Source organism: Pteronotus mesoamericanus, unplaced genomic scaffold, assembly GCF_021234165.1.
Source record: "Pteronotus mesoamericanus isolate MK-2021 breed Mesoamerican mustached bat unplaced genomic scaffold, CSHL_Meso_final contig_59, whole genome shotgun sequence".
NCBI lineage: Eukaryota > Metazoa > Chordata > Mammalia > Chiroptera > Mormoopidae > Pteronotus > Pteronotus mesoamericanus.
The window spans coordinates 3,849,875-3,865,499 of record NW_026555206.1 but is presented as its reverse complement, the minus strand read 5'-3'; positions in this window follow the sequence as shown (position 1 = coordinate 3,865,499).

Genomic DNA, 15,625 nt, shown 5'->3' with positions numbered 1-15,625 from the left:
GTCAATGTCAGTGCAAAGAACTTAAAATGAAAACGTGTTTGCCACACAGGGATCCCACAAGAGAGAAAAAACAAACCTGTTTGGAAAATGCTGTATGTAACACAAGGGCAGCTCTAAAGATGCATAACACAGAGAACCTTCCAGGAATCAAGTTGGCTACAACTTCACGAAATTAAAACCATCGAATAACATTTCCAACCGTAGAAGTGCTGACTAAAAAACAAAACAAAACACCCCCCAAAAACAAAGGATTTTACATAAAGAAGAGGTTCACAAAATACACAGGTGGGCATCCCCCCAACACCTGCCTCTTATTTCTGTTCTAAACAGATTTCATGGACTGAAGCAGACATGCAACCTGTGGGGGGAGGTGGCTCAAATCTCTGGAGGACAGAGGCCCTGCTTACTGCGTGCCCACCCGCCTGCCAGGCTTCTTTTCTGGTGCCTTCTACTGGTGCCTGGGACCCAACCTTTCCTCTGGTCTCCAAATACACCTCCTCACTCAGCCAGCAGCCACCTCCCCCCACTACCCTCTACCCCCAACCTCAGCCTTTCTGCTGCCTCAAGCTGTTGCAGCCAGCAACTTGGCCAGTACCCCTTCCTTGACCACATTGATGATCTCTGGGACGTGCAGGTACATGGTGGTGCTGCCGCAGATGTAGCCCTTGGGCATCCACCAAATAAATTGTTCCTGTCCCTGGATGTGCAGATCGCCTCATGCATGCTGATGTTCATCCAGTTGTCACAGCTTACAAGCTTCCCATTGTACATCACCCTATTTTTAAGGTCCATCAACACAGGGTGATCCTGAGATGCCTTCAACAGCGACAACCAGAGCATGGTGTAAGCAGGGAACTGGTCCACTGGACACTTCCACCTCCAGTGCACATGCCAGGAACAAAGGGATTTGGATTTAGAAATTTTATGCTCTTCGTTGGATCCCTTTCGACACCTAGCTGTCTAGCCGTCTACTGCTCACACCAACCTCTTGTCTTACCCCTCCTCCCTTTTCTTGACAATGGAAGATGCCTGAATCTTGAGCTCTCTTAAGATGGATTTGTGGGGGCCATAAAACACTCTCATCTTCTAGAGCTAGGCCTTCTTGATCAGCAAACCTTTTCTTACTCCAAATGTTACCAGAAAGGGAACCTGGCCTTGAGCGGTTCTTCCTATGGCTGGCTAGTAGTATGTGGGTTCTTGATTTTGTGCAGGAAACACTTCACAGCATGAGTCCAGGTGATTTCTAGAGGATGTTTATTACAGCTGGAGACAGAGAAACAAGGAAGGGCCTAGGATGCTAGATGAGAAAATGAGCTTAGGCTGGGCTAATTTGGATCACTAAGAAATCAGAGAAAAAGGGGATTTGGGGACATGTTCAAGGGGTTAGCCTGGAACAAGCTGCTGCTGCCCATTGTTCCCTGGTTGCAAGCCTTGTGAGGTCCCTTAAAAGGAGATTCATGCCTGCGGGGAGAGAAGTGTGTGTTTGATGGGGGAGGCATGGGCGTGCTACTGGAAGGAGAGCACAGGCACTGGGACCTTCATTTTGAGAGTTTTTAAAGGCTGGGAGTCTAAGGGAAGTCTTAGGAGAGAATCTCAGTAGATGTGCCAAAATGAGATTTATTCCTTTAATTTCATTTGTCCTTGGGCGTAGTTGGCAAATGGCACTAAGTGGATTTCTGCTATCTGTCTCCCTGAGTAGGGTGATTTAAGCTATGTACCCTCTGGTTGGCGAGAAGTACAAACCACTTACTCTTAAGTGTTCTTGATGTAGGGAAGATAGGATTTACTAGATGGTTGCAAACCACTTAACATCTAGATTTACTATGTGGCTGCGAACGGGTTATTTAACTATCTGCCTTAGCTTCCCTATTCTGCATGTCCTGGCTTACTGGCCTGTCTTATAAATTCTGATGTATTGAATATTGGCTTTTTAAAAAAATATATTTTATTTAATTGTTTTTAGAGAGAGGGTAAAGGAGAGAGAAAGAGAGGGAGAGAAACATCAGTCAGTTGTCCCTTGCATGCTGTCAACTGGGGACCTGGCCCACAACCCAGGTGTGTGCCCTGACTGGGGATCAAACTGGTGACCTTTCAGTTCACAGGCCAGTGCTCAAACAACTGAACCACACCAGCCAGGGCTGAATATTGGCCTTTCTTTTGAAGCATCAGACACATGAACCTTGTACCTGTAACAAGGCTCACTTTATACCAAGCACTGTCCTAGAAATAAAGAGTAGTCACCTACTTACCCACAGTTTCACTTTCTACAGTTTCGTTTACTTGCGGCCAACCTTGGGTCTGAAAATATTAAATAGAAAATTCCAGAAATAATTAGTAGGTTTTAAATCCCATGCCATTCTGAGTAGTGTGAAGAAATCTTGCACGGTCCTACTCTGTCCTGTCCAAGATGTGAATAATCCCTTAAATCCAGTTTCTCTGTTGTATCTTGTTACTGACCCCTCCTGCTCAAGGTTCCAAACCAGGGTCCTTCTGCCCAGTGCCACTTGTACCAATAGAACAAGGCAGTTCAATAAAGCAGAGCAGAAACTCTATTATTTGATCAAGGAATGAACTCATTTTCTAACAGCACCTTCTCCCTGACTGGGAAGAAGCCCTCTATATAGAGGAGCCCTTTATATTGGCTGTGGTGTGGAATGATTAGATTATTTTAGGCATGCATATTCTGTTGTACTCAACCCTTTTGCACATGGTCTTTTTTGCACTCAATGCCTCATTGCCATCTTGGTTTTTGCATTTGGCACTTTGGTCTTTTCTGCTGGGAATCCTTTCCAGTTTCTGTCAGCAAGCCCAGTTCATGACATAGTTTAGGTATTGAGAAACATTAGGGTCTTTTGGATGATAACCCAGTGATATCCATGCTGTCTTGGTTTTCAGATTGCTCATCAGGTATTTTGAGGGAAAAAGGGAGACCATGTTCACATAATTTTACTACCCTATATTATAATTGTTCTATTTTACTAATTATTGTTGTTAATCTTTTGCCTAATTTATAAATAAAACTTCATAATTTCTATGTATGTATATGGAAAAAACATTGTATATTATAAGGTTCAGTATCACCAGGCATACATTGGGGGTCTTAAACATATTTTCAGAGTATAAAGGGGGACTACTATAAAGAAATGACTAAAACACATCTAGTACCATTGTCTTGGCCAAATAAAGTCCTTGTCCTTAGGTGCTTACTTTTTGTTGGAGACAAAAAGTTTGGCAGTGATAGATGCTCTAAAGAAAAGCAAAGCTATGTTAAGCCCTAGAGGGTTTCTATTTTAGATAAGGTGATTAACAACATGTAAAATTCATGAACTTCATGTCATAAGCTATTGTTAATTGTGATTTATGATAGTCTTCTAAACATGTAAATCTTTACAAACAAAGGTTTGCATTTTAGGTGAGTAATAAAACAGTTTGGCAGCCTACAGTTATTTCTTTATTCTAAAAGTGGCAATTTTTCTAAAACACTGCAGAAAAAATTTTTATTTAACATATTGAACAGATCCAGCATGATCAACTTATCTTACTTAAAATCTTCACCCAGTTTGATTAGCTAGCAAATAGGCATGAGACATGATAGAAGTTAGGAAAATTCCTGGGCAAGTGGAATGAAGAAACAGACAAGAAAATTAAACAAGGGCAAATAGTTTGAGCAACTTACAGCCAGCTGGTGAATCATAAGACCTTATCTCCCCTAACCAAGGACACTTGAGAGTAAATGGTTTATACCTCACCTCCTTAACCAGAGAATACATAACCTCCCTGGCCATAAACCATAGGTGTCCAGGGAAAAGAGGGATGCTAATGCAAACTGAGGGGTTAACACCAGAACAAAGGGAATGGGATTGGGAAGAGGATGCACAACTCTCCTTTCAGCTCCCCTTCCCCTAACTCACAAGGGAAACAGCATATCTGTACCTTCCCCAGGAATTTTCCCCTCCTAAATTCCCATGTTTCACATATATAAACTTGCTTCTTTTTTTTATTTTTAAAAAAAGATTTGTATTTATTTTTAGAGATGGGGAAAGGAAGAAGAAAGGGAGAGAAACATTGATGTGTGAGAGAAACATCCATAGGTTGCCTCTTGCATGCTCCCAACTGGGGACCTGGCCAGAAACCCAGGCATGTGCCCTGACTGGGAATCAACCAGTGACCTTTGGGTTGCAGGCCAGCGCTTAATCTACTGAGCTACACTAGCCCGGGCATAAACTTGCTTCTTAAAGCTCAAGGAAAGGCGGTAGGTAGGGTTTGTACTTGACACCTTCTCAGATTGTTGGTTTCTGATAATAATAAAAGTGCAATTATAATCTAATCTCTGTCTCTGCTTTCTGAATGAGTGGTGACAGGTAGCATGGGTCCCTGAAGTGGCTGCCCTCCAGTTCCAATTACGGGTGACTCCACTGAGATGGCTTTTGGACTCTCTGGTCAAGGGGAGTCCCAGAGGCTGGCAGAACATGGAAGCCCTGACTCTGAGCCAAGATCTTTAGCAGCTGCCTGGCAATTTTGCTGAGAAAGATATTTGGTTCTAGGAACCATGGCACTTTCTTTCAACCCACCTTTCAGTAAGAGATTAGATTTGTCCTCAGAAAGCCCATCTGGTTTCTGGCTGTTGGCCATCTGGTGGTCTACAAACTAAGTCTGGAATAAAACAATGTTGCATTGGGCTTTCTGTAACAAATATCTGGTAACTAGTCTCTCTGATGAGTTGACAGACTCTAAAATGGGTAAGTCCCTGGCATACATAAGCAAGAACTCACCACTTGTGTTCTTTGAACCATCTAGGATTCTGTAAGAATCAATAGGTGCCACTTGGCAGTAGACATGGCTCACTGACAAGAAAAATCCTGGTTCCCCAGTGTGGCATTTGTTTGGAGTGCTCTTCTGGTTTAGGTATATGGATTTTTTTTAGTATTGTTTGCTTTTCTTGTGCATATTGCTTTTTAATTGTGTGTTAGTTTTGTTTGTCTGTTCCTCCCTGGGAGGAGGTCAGTTACTGTTTGAGATCTCTCCTGTTTCTCTTGCCTGTCTAGAATGAAAGAGGGTGTGAGATAGGATTTTAAAGCTGGTCCCAGTCCCTCCTTTTAGAGGAATAGTTGTTTATTTGAACTTTGTTTTTGCTTTAGATTTTGTTTTTGTTTCTGTTTTGCAAAGAAGTGGCTTAGTCTCTATCCGATCAGAGTCCATTAGGTTGCATTTTAGCTGACTGGTCAACTTAGAAGTATAAGTCAATGACCAATTACAATTGTTTTGCCAAAGGTCTGGTAAATAGAATAAGATTCTACTCTCTGCTCTGATCTTGATTATTTCCCCCATTCTACTCACTTTGGGCTTTGTTGTTGTTCTAGTTCTTGTAGATGTTTGGTTAGGTTGTTTATTTGAAATTTTTCTCTTTTTAAGGTAGGCCTATATGGCTATGAAGTTTCCTCTCAGGACTGCCTTTGCTGTGTCCCATAGGTTGTGGGTTGTTGTGTGTTCATTTTCATTTGTTTCCAGAAACTTTTTGGTATCTTCTTTGATCTCTCTCTCTCTCTTTTATTGTTGTTCTATTACAGTTGTCCCAATTTTCCCCCGTTGCTCTCCCCTGCCTGACCCACTCCTCACCCTTTAACAGGCAATCCCTACCCTGTTGTCTATTTCCATGGGTCATTCATACCTGTTAGTTGATTAGATCTTTCCCTTTCCATCCCTCCTTATTGTCCTTATCCCTCCTCTCTGGTCACTGTCAGTCTGTTCCTTGTTTACATGCCTCTGTTTCTATTTTGCTCATTTGTTTGTTTTGTTCATTATATTCTTATAGGTGAGATCATATGATATTTGTCTTTCATCACCTGGCTTATTTCACTTAGCATAATACTCTCCACTACCATCCACGCTGTTCTGAAGGGTAGGAGGAGTTCCTTCTTTCTTTCTGCTGGGTAGTATTCCATTGTGTAAATGTACTTGTTTTGATCCACTGGTAAATGTACCAGTGTTTTGATCCACTCATTTACTGATGGGCTCTTAGGCTATTGTAAATTGTACTGCTATGAGCATCAGGGTGCATAGGTTCTTTTCAATTGGTGTTTTGGGGTTCTTGGGGTATAATCCCAGCAGTGGAATTGCCAGGTCAAAAGGAAGTTCCATTTTTAGTTTTTTGAGGGAATTCCGTACTGTTTTCCACAGTGGCTGCACCAGTCTGCATTTTCACCAACAGTGCACTAAGGTTCCCTTTTCTCTGCATCCTCTGCAGCACTTGTTTGTTGATTTGTTAATGATGGCTATTCTGACCTGTGTGAGGTGGTATCTCACTGTGGTTTTAATTTGCATCTCTGGGAAGGCTCATGATGCTGAGCATCCTTTCATATGCCTATGGGCCCTCTGTATGTCTTCCTTGGAGAAGTGTCTGTTCAGGTCCTTTGCCCATTTTTTAATTGGATTGTTTGTCTACCTGGTGTTGAGTCGTATGAGTTCTTTCTATATTTTGGAGATCACACCCTTGTCTGAGGTATCATTGACAAATATGTTTTCCCATATGGTTGGTTCCCTTCTGATGACATTTTCTTTAGCCTTTCAGAAGTGTTTTAGTTTGACGTAGTCCTCTTTGTTTAGTCTTTCCTTTATTTCCCTTGCCCTAGAGGATATATTGGCAAAATATTGCTGCATGGGATATCTGAAATTTTACTGCCTATGTTTTCCTCTAGGCCTTTTATAGTATCACAGCTTATGCTTTAGTCTTTCATCCATTTTGAGTTTATTCTGGTGTATGGTGTAATTTGGTGGTCTAGTTTCTTTTCTTTTCTTTTTTTTTTTTTTTTTTTTTGCATGTACCATACTAGTTCCTCCAGTACCATTTGTTGTAGAGGCTATTTTTACTCCATTTTATGCTCCTGCCCCCTTTGTCAAATACTAATTGACCATAGAGACATGGGTTTATTTCTAGGCTCTTTATTCTGTTCCATTGAATTATGTATCTGTTCTTAGGCCAGTAACAGAGTGTTTTGACTACAGTGGCCTTGTAATATAATTTGATATCAGGTATTGTGATCCCTCCTACTTTGTTCTTCCTCAGGGTTGTTGAGGCTATTCGGGCTGTTTATGGTTCCATAAAAATTTGTGAAATATTTGTTTTAAATCTGTGAAGCATGTCATTGGTATTTTAAGATGGATTGCATTGAATCTAAAAATTGCTTTGGGTAGTATGGACATTTTAATGTTGTTAATTCTTCTCATCCATGAACATGATATATGCTTCCATTTATTTGTATCTTCCTTAATTTCTTTCTGCAGTGTTCTATAGTTTTCTGAGTACAGGCCTTTAACCTCCTTGATTAAGTTTATTCCTAGGTACTCTATTTTTCTTGTTGCTATAGTAAATGGGATTTTCCCCCTAGTTTCTCTTTCTGATATTTCATTGTTGGTTTACAAAAATACTTTCAATTTCTGAATATTGACTTTCTATCCTGCTATTTTGCCTAATTCACTTATTAGTTTGAGGAGTCTTTTGGTGGAGCCTATAGGGTTTTCTGTGTACACTATCATGTCATCTGCAAATAATGATAATTTTACTTTTCACTTTCCAATCTGGATGTCTTTTATTTCTTTTTCTTGTCTGATCACTGTAGCTAGAAATTCCAATACTATGTTTCATAAAAGTGGTGAAAGTGGGACCCTTGTCCTGTTCCTGATTTTAGGGGAAAGCTTTTAGTTTTTGCCTGTTGAGTATGATGTTGGCTATAGGTTTCTCGTATATGATATTTATTATGTTGAGGTATGCTCTTTCTATTCCCACTTCACTGAGGGTTTTTATCATAAATGGGTGTTGTACTTTATCAAATGCTTTTTCAGCATCTGTTGACATGATCATGTGGTTTTTGCCTTTGATTTTGTTTATGTGGTGTATTGTTGATTTGTGAATATTTTACCATCCTTGCATCCCTGGGATGAATTCTACTTGATCATGGTGTATATCTTTTTAATGCATTGCTGGATGCAGTTTGACAATATTTTATTGAGGATTTTAGCATCTATGTTCATCAGCGATATTGTCCTATAGTTTTCTTTCATTGTTGTACCTTTATCTGGTTTTGGAATTAGGGTAATACTGACTCAATACTGGACTCAGTACTAGACTCATAAAGTGAGTTTGGGAGTATTCTCCCCTCTTCAATTTCTTGGAATAGTTTGAGGAGGATAGGAGTCAGCTTTTCCCTAAATGTTTGGTAAAATTCACCTGTGAAACCATTTGTGCAGGGCTTTTGTGTGCCAGGAGTTTTTTGATTATCGCTTCAATTTCACAAGCTGTTGTTGGTCTATTTAGGCCGTCTGCTTCATCTTGATTTCATTTTGGAAGATTATATGTTTCTAGAAATTTACCCATTTCACCCAGACTGTCAAATTTCTTGGCATATAGTTGTTTGTAGTAATTTCTTACAATCCTTTGTATTTCTTTGGTATCAGTTATAATTTCTTCTCTTTTGTCTCTGATTTTATTTATTTGGGACCTCTTTTTTTCTTGATGAGTCTGGTTAAAGGCTTATCAATTTTGTTTATCTTTTCAAAGAACCAGCTTTTGGATATTGATCCTTTGAATTGTTCTTTTTTTTTTTAAATCTCTATGTCATTTAATTCTGCTCTGATCTTGACTATTTCCTCCATTCTACTCACTCTGGGCTTTGTTTTTTGTCTTTCCTCTAGTTCTTGTAGATGTTTGGTTAGGTTGTTTATCTAAAATTTTTCTATCTTTTTAAGATAGGCCTATATGGCTATGAAGTTCCCTGTCAGGACTGCCTTCGCTGTGTCCCATAGGTTGTGGGCTGTTGTGTGTTCATTTTCATTTGTTTCCAGAAACTTTTTGATATCTTCTTTGATTACATTGTTAACCCATTCATTATTTGATATCATGTTATTCAGTCTCCATGAGCTTGAATTTTTGAGCTTTTTCCCTGAGGTTCTTTTCTAGTTTCATGCCATTAGGATCTGAAAAGATGCTTGATATGATTTCAGCTTTCTTGAATTTGTTGAGGCTTGTTTGTATCCTATCACGTGGTCTGTCTTTGAAAATGTTCCATGTGCGTTGAAAAAGAATGTATATTTTGGTTCTTGGGGTGAAAGGTTTTGTATATATCAATTAAGTCCATTTCATCACAGGGTTTTCCAACCTTTTGGCATCTCAGTGCCACATTGAAAGAAGAGTTGTCTTGGGCCACACATTAAATACTTTGTGACACATAATCACAAAAATATCTCATAATGTTTTAAGTAAATTTACAATTTTGTGTTGGGACACATTCACAGCCATCTTGGGCTGCATTGTGGCCCATGGGCCACAGGATGGACACCCCTGAAGAGTGTTGTTCAATGTCACAATATCGCTGTTGGTTCTTTGCTTGGAAGATATATCCATTGTTGACAGAGGGGGCTTTTAAGGGGACAAAGTAAGTTTAAACCTACTTTGGGTGTGTTGCTGTCAATATCTTTCTTGAAGTCCTCCAAGATTTTCCTTATATACTTGGATGGTCCTATGTTGGGTGAATATATGTTTACAAGCATTGTATCTCCTTGATGGATTATTCCCTTAAGTAATATGAAGTGTCCTTTATTGTCTCTTTTTATGGCCTTTGTTTCGAAATCTATTTTGTCTAATTTAAGTATTGTTACTCCAGCTTTTTATTCATGTTTGTTTGCTTGGAATACTTTTTTCATCCCTTCATTTTCAGTCTGTGTAGATCTTTCATCCTGAGGTGGGTCTCTTGTAGGCAGCATATATGCGGGTCATGTTTTCTTATTCATTCAGCTACCCTATGTTTTTTGATTAGAGCATTTAATCCATTTATGTTTAAGGTTATTATCGATAAGTACTTATTCATTGCCATTTTTTCCCTCTGTATTCATTTCCCTTTTTCCCTGTATTCCTCTTTCTCTCTTTTTCTTCATCTTTTACAGCAGTCCCTTTAGCATGTTTTGTGATGCTGGTTTGGTGGAGATGTATCCTTTTAGCCTTTTTTTTTTTGTCCAGGAAATTCCTCATTTCACCTTCTATTTTAAATGAGAGTCTTGCTGTGTACAATAGTCTTGGTTGCAGACCTTTGTTTTTCATTTCTTGGAATATTTCTTGCCATTTTATTCTGGCTTGTAGTGTTTCTGCTGAGTAATCAGATGATAGCCTTATTGGAGCTCCCTTGCATATTACTAGCTGTTTTTCCCTTGCTACCTTTAAGATTCTCTGTCTTTAAATTTAGCCATTTTAGTTATGAGGTGTTTTGGAGTAGACCTCTTTGTGTTCATTTTGATTGGGACCCTTTGAGCATTTTGGACTTGTGTGACTTTTCTCTCATCAAGTTTAGAAAGTTTTCTGTCATATCTTTTTCAAACAAGTTTTCTATACCTTGGTCCTCTTCCCCTTCTGGTATCCCTATGACATGGATATTATGTTTCATGTTGTCCTGAAGCTCCCTTAAACCCTCTTCATTCTTTTTGACTTTTTTCGCTTTGTTGCTTTGGGAATTTTTTAAAAAGATTTTATTTATTTATATTTAGAGAGAGGGGAAAAGAGGGAGAAAGAGAAGGAGAGAAACATCAATGTGTGGTTCCTTCTCGCACGCCCCCTATGGGACACCTGGCCTGCAACGAAGGCATGTGCCCTGACTGGGAATCAAACTGGTGACCCTTTGCTTTGCAGTCCAGTGCTCAATCCACTGAACCACACCAGCCAGGGCTGTCTGGGATTTTTTTTTCTAACTTGTCCTCCAGCTTGCTTATTTGATCCTCTCCTTCATCTAGCCTGCTTTTAATTCCTTTTACTGTGTTCTTCATTTCATATATTGTATTATTCATTTTCCCTGGCTCTTATTGATAGTTTCTATGTCCTTTCTCATGCTAGTGAAGTTTGCATTAAGTTCCTTGTAGCTATCCTGGAGTTCTTTGTAGTTCTCAGTGGGCTCACTGAGTATCCTTATAACAATTATTTTGAACTCAATGTCTGATAGCTTGCTTGCCTCAATTTCATTTAGCACTTGTTTGGGGGATTCCTCCTTTCTTTTTGATTGGGGATTTTTCTTTGTCTTTTCATTTCAGATGACTCTTCCTGTTCGTTTCTGCTTCTAATATTGATCTGCTTTGATTCCCTGTCTCTGTGGTGTGAACTTCTGTGGTAGGAAACCTATGGGAATCAGTGGTGCAGCTTTCTTTATCTTCTGAACTTGATACTCTTGGGATTCCCTTTAAGCTGTATGTGGGCTCTTTGGTTGTAACTGGGGTTTGGTTGTTGTTGGGTCATTCTTTGGTGGGTCCTACCCTCCAACTGGCAGACTAAGTGTCATTTCGCCCACCACATCTTGTATGCTATTGTGCAGGTGCTGCCAGAAGAAAACCAACAGCCTAGGAAATAAACCCACCCCTGCAAAATTAACCCCCACCCATACTCACACTATCAACAGAAGACTAGCCAGTATTAAAGGTGTAAAGAGATTGAGACTATTATAGAAAAGGAAAAACTAATGTGAGATGACTGAAAGAAAAATGATTTTGAGAGGGTAGAGGGAGGAGTAATAATAAATGTAGAGAATAAAGACAAGGCAAAGAGAGAAAGAAAGAAAAATTTATATTATAAATAAAAAAGGGATGGAAGAATGTATAATGGAGTAAGAGAAAGGAAGCATATAGGATTAGGTTTAAACAAAAATAAAAAATAAAAGAAAATTAGTGAGAGAAGAAAATAAAAAGGAATCAAGTTGGGGAAAAAGATTCACCACAGTGCTATGATCAACAATGAGCAAGGAATTATGTAGGTGGCAGGGGAATAAGAAAGAAAAAAGAAAGAAAGAAAAACTTAAGAGATACCTAGAAAAACAGTGGTTTTGAGATGATTGAGGGAGAAAGAATACTGAGAGTGAGGAATGAAAAGCAGACTGATATAGGGAAAAATTGAAATTTAAAACAACAACAAAAAGAAAGGACAGAAAGAAGTCAAAATGGAGTGGGAAATAGGAACAATAAAATTTGAGTTCTGAAATACTAAAATAGTGACTATTTAGAAATAAAATTAGAGAAATGCAACAACTACCACCATATCTGCAACTGATGAGTAAAGATTGATAAAGGTGGAGAGGGAATAAGGGTATTTTACAGATGGGGAAAAGACTGAGATGGCTAATGACAAGAAAAATGGTTTTTAGAGGCTGGAGCAGGGAGAAATAGTAAGAATGTGGAATAGAAACAAGTCATAACAAGAGCAAAAATAAAATGTAAAATAAAGTAAGAGAAAAGAAGAAGGTAAAATGGAGTCAAAGAAGGGAGGAGCAAAATATGGGATTTGAAATAAACTATTATATAAACATTAGTGATTTAATATGCACAAAATAAAAGGACAAGAAATGAATGTTAAAATGCTATGCAGGAGAGAAAATATCACAAATCATGAAGAAGACCATTGTGGAATTTGTCTCACTGTTTTCTCTTTCTGGATCTGCCTCTGGTGACATCTCATGGAGTCTCAGTCAGGCCCTAAGAAGCCTGTACCAGGCTACCAGAAATACAGTCTGTGGATGTCTCCTTCCATTGCTAATCTAATCAATCTGCAATCAGGGGGCAGGCTTACACACCACAAGGTGGGGCAGAGTAATTATGTGGGTGTGGCTACTGCTTCCCCTCAGTCTGATGCCACTTGGATGGAATAGCTCTGCCTAAGCAAGATGCAATATGGGGGAAGTCTCAGCACAGGGATCTTGGTGGCCACTCCCTCAGTTCTTCTCCCAAAGCCTCTGTCCCCATAGTCTCCTCCAGCCATCTCTAGTCCACTCTGCCCTCTTTTGCTGAAGCCCAGGGTAAGTGGCTGCAAACAAAATTAAGTGCATTAGTTCTTTAAGAGGCTCTCTGTGACTCCAGGCATCTCTCTCTGGCAGACAGTAACCCCACAGCTTTTCCCAGCTGGATGTTATCTGGGTTCCTTTCCTGGCTCTTGTGCTGTAAGTAAGAGAGCCCAGATGGGGTTTAGATCCCATACTTCTCAGGGGAAACCCCCTGGCCACTGAACTTCCCTCCAGCACTTCAGCTGCCACCCATGGGAGCCCAGGCAGCCCACTTGCATCTCCTCCTCACTTTGTTCAGGTTACATTGTGGTGAAGTGGTTTCTTCTATCTATCCACAGTTACAAGGCTTCTCTCCAGTTATTGTTCCATTGGTTATTCCGGATGATTTCTCTACATTTTAGTTGTAATTCCAGATTGTTCTTGGGAGGAGGTTAGTATAGCTTCTACTTACTCCTCCACCCTCATGGACATCTCCTAGAATAAGATCTCTTATGTGCAAGCTTTCACATTGTTACATCATAAGGATTCTACTCAGAAAGGATTTAAATTGATAATTTAGAGAGGGAGAGAAGCCCTGGCTATTTGGCCCAGTGGACTGAGCTCTGGCCTGTGAACCAAAGGGTTGCTGGTTTGATTCCCAATCAGGGCATATGCCTGGGTTGTGGGTCAGGTCCCCAGTAGGGGGCCTGTGAGAGGCAACCACACACTGATGTTTCTCTCCCTCTTTGTCTTTCTCACTTCCCCTCTCTCTAAAAGTAAATAAATAAAATATTTTTAAAAAAGAGAGAAGATCCCACTCCTCTCCCAGGCTGTAAAACTCATAAAGAAGAAAAATGAGGAGATAAGTCTTTTAAATCCTCTTCCTGGAGGCATGGTAGCTACAGAAGTCCTGGGAACAATAGGGCAATTAATGCTACTTCTCCAAATCTAAGCAGCAGGGACCCACAGCTTTTCCTCAGTGTTGAGAGAATAAAAGTAGCAGTTAGATAAATAAATAATTTAATATTGTTTTACAGTGATATATTATCTTTTAGTCAAGTATATTTGACAACCATCACAGTGTTTAAATTTTAAGAGACTTTTTCTTGTTGTAAAATTAGCTTTGCGTCATTCCAGTGGGTCCCAGGAATGCCTTGTGAATTTGTTGTTTCTTATTATGAAGAAATTTTGAACTAATTAGGCCTATGTAATATGCTTAAAGTACATGGGAAGATTTGTTAAATAAAGAAATAATAAGTGTGTTCTATTTGTGTACACATTTTATTATTAAAGTACATGTTCAGAGTTTATACAAAAGTATCTAAGATTCTATAAAATTCTGATATACTCTCACTTGTAATTTTTGTTGTTATTTAAATGTTGTTGCAGGAAAGCAAATTCCTTTGTCAATTGCATTATGATCAAATGTGTAACCATGTCATTTTAAGGGTTTTTTGGATCAGCTGGGAACAGTCATTGTATTTTTTTAATTCATGTGTGAAAATAGAATATGTCTGTGGAAAGGTTCATAGAAAGTACTCTTACTTATTTTTAATTACATAATTCTGGGAATAAATTTTCAGATCATACCTTTAAACTGAATGAAGATTACTAGAGTTCTATGAAATAACTGGATTTATAGACCTACTTGCAAATAATCAGGATAAACAAAAGTTCTTAGGCATAATAAACAGAAGATAATTGGAACTTTTATATTATTTTGTTGAAAAATATTGCTAAAGCTTATTTTTTCTTTAAGCAACTTGGTAAATTATACTTTCCTAAGCAATATTGAGGCATTTAGGTATTTTTAAATTATATTTCATTTATTATGCTATTGCAGTTGTCCCAATTTTTCCCCCCTTTCCTCTCTCCGCTGAGTATCCCCCCAGTCCCTCAAGCAATCCCCATACCATTGTTCATGACAATGGGTCATGCATAGTTTCTTTGACTACTCCATTTCCCATACTGTACTTTACATCCGCATGGTTATTCTGTATTCTGTAACTACCTATTTGTACTTCTTAATCTCCTTACCTTTTCACCCATTTTCTCATACCCCCTCCCATCTGGCACCCATCAAAATGCTCCTTGTATCTGTGCTTTTGTCTCTGTTCTTCTTCTTTGCTTAGTTTGTTTTTTATTATCAATTGTTGATAGATATGAATTTATAACCATTTTATTTTTCATAGTTCTGATCTTTTTCTTAAATAAGTCCCTTTAACATTTCATATAATAATAGTTGGTGATAATGACTCCATAGTTTTTGTTTGTCTGGGAAGCTCTTTTTGGCCCTTCAATTCTAGGTGATAGCTTTGCTGGGTAGAGCAATCTTGACTGTAGGTTCCTGCTTTTCATGACTTTGAGTATTTCTTACCAATCCCTCTAACCTGCAAAGTTTCTTTTGAGCAATCAGCTGACAGTTTTATGGGAATTCTCGTGTAGGTAACTAACTGCTTTTCTCTTGCTGCTTTTACAATTCTCTCTTTATCTTTAACCTTCAGCATTTCAATTATGATATGTCTTGTAGAGGCATCTTTGTATCCATCTTTTTTAGGATTCTCTTTACTTCTTGGACTTGCATGTCTATTTCCTTCACCAAATTAGGGAAGTTTTCTTTCATTCTTTTTTCAAATAGTTTTCCAATTACTTCCTCTTTCTCTTCCCCTTCTGGCAGTGTGATGTGAATGCCGGAATGCATTAAGTTGTCCCATAGGCCCCTTACACTAACCTCATTTTTTTGGATTCTTTTTTTTCTATTTGTCATTCTGGTTGGTTGTTTTTTGCTTCCTTGTGTTCCAAATCATTGATTTGATTATTGGCTTCATCCAATAATCATCATTGTT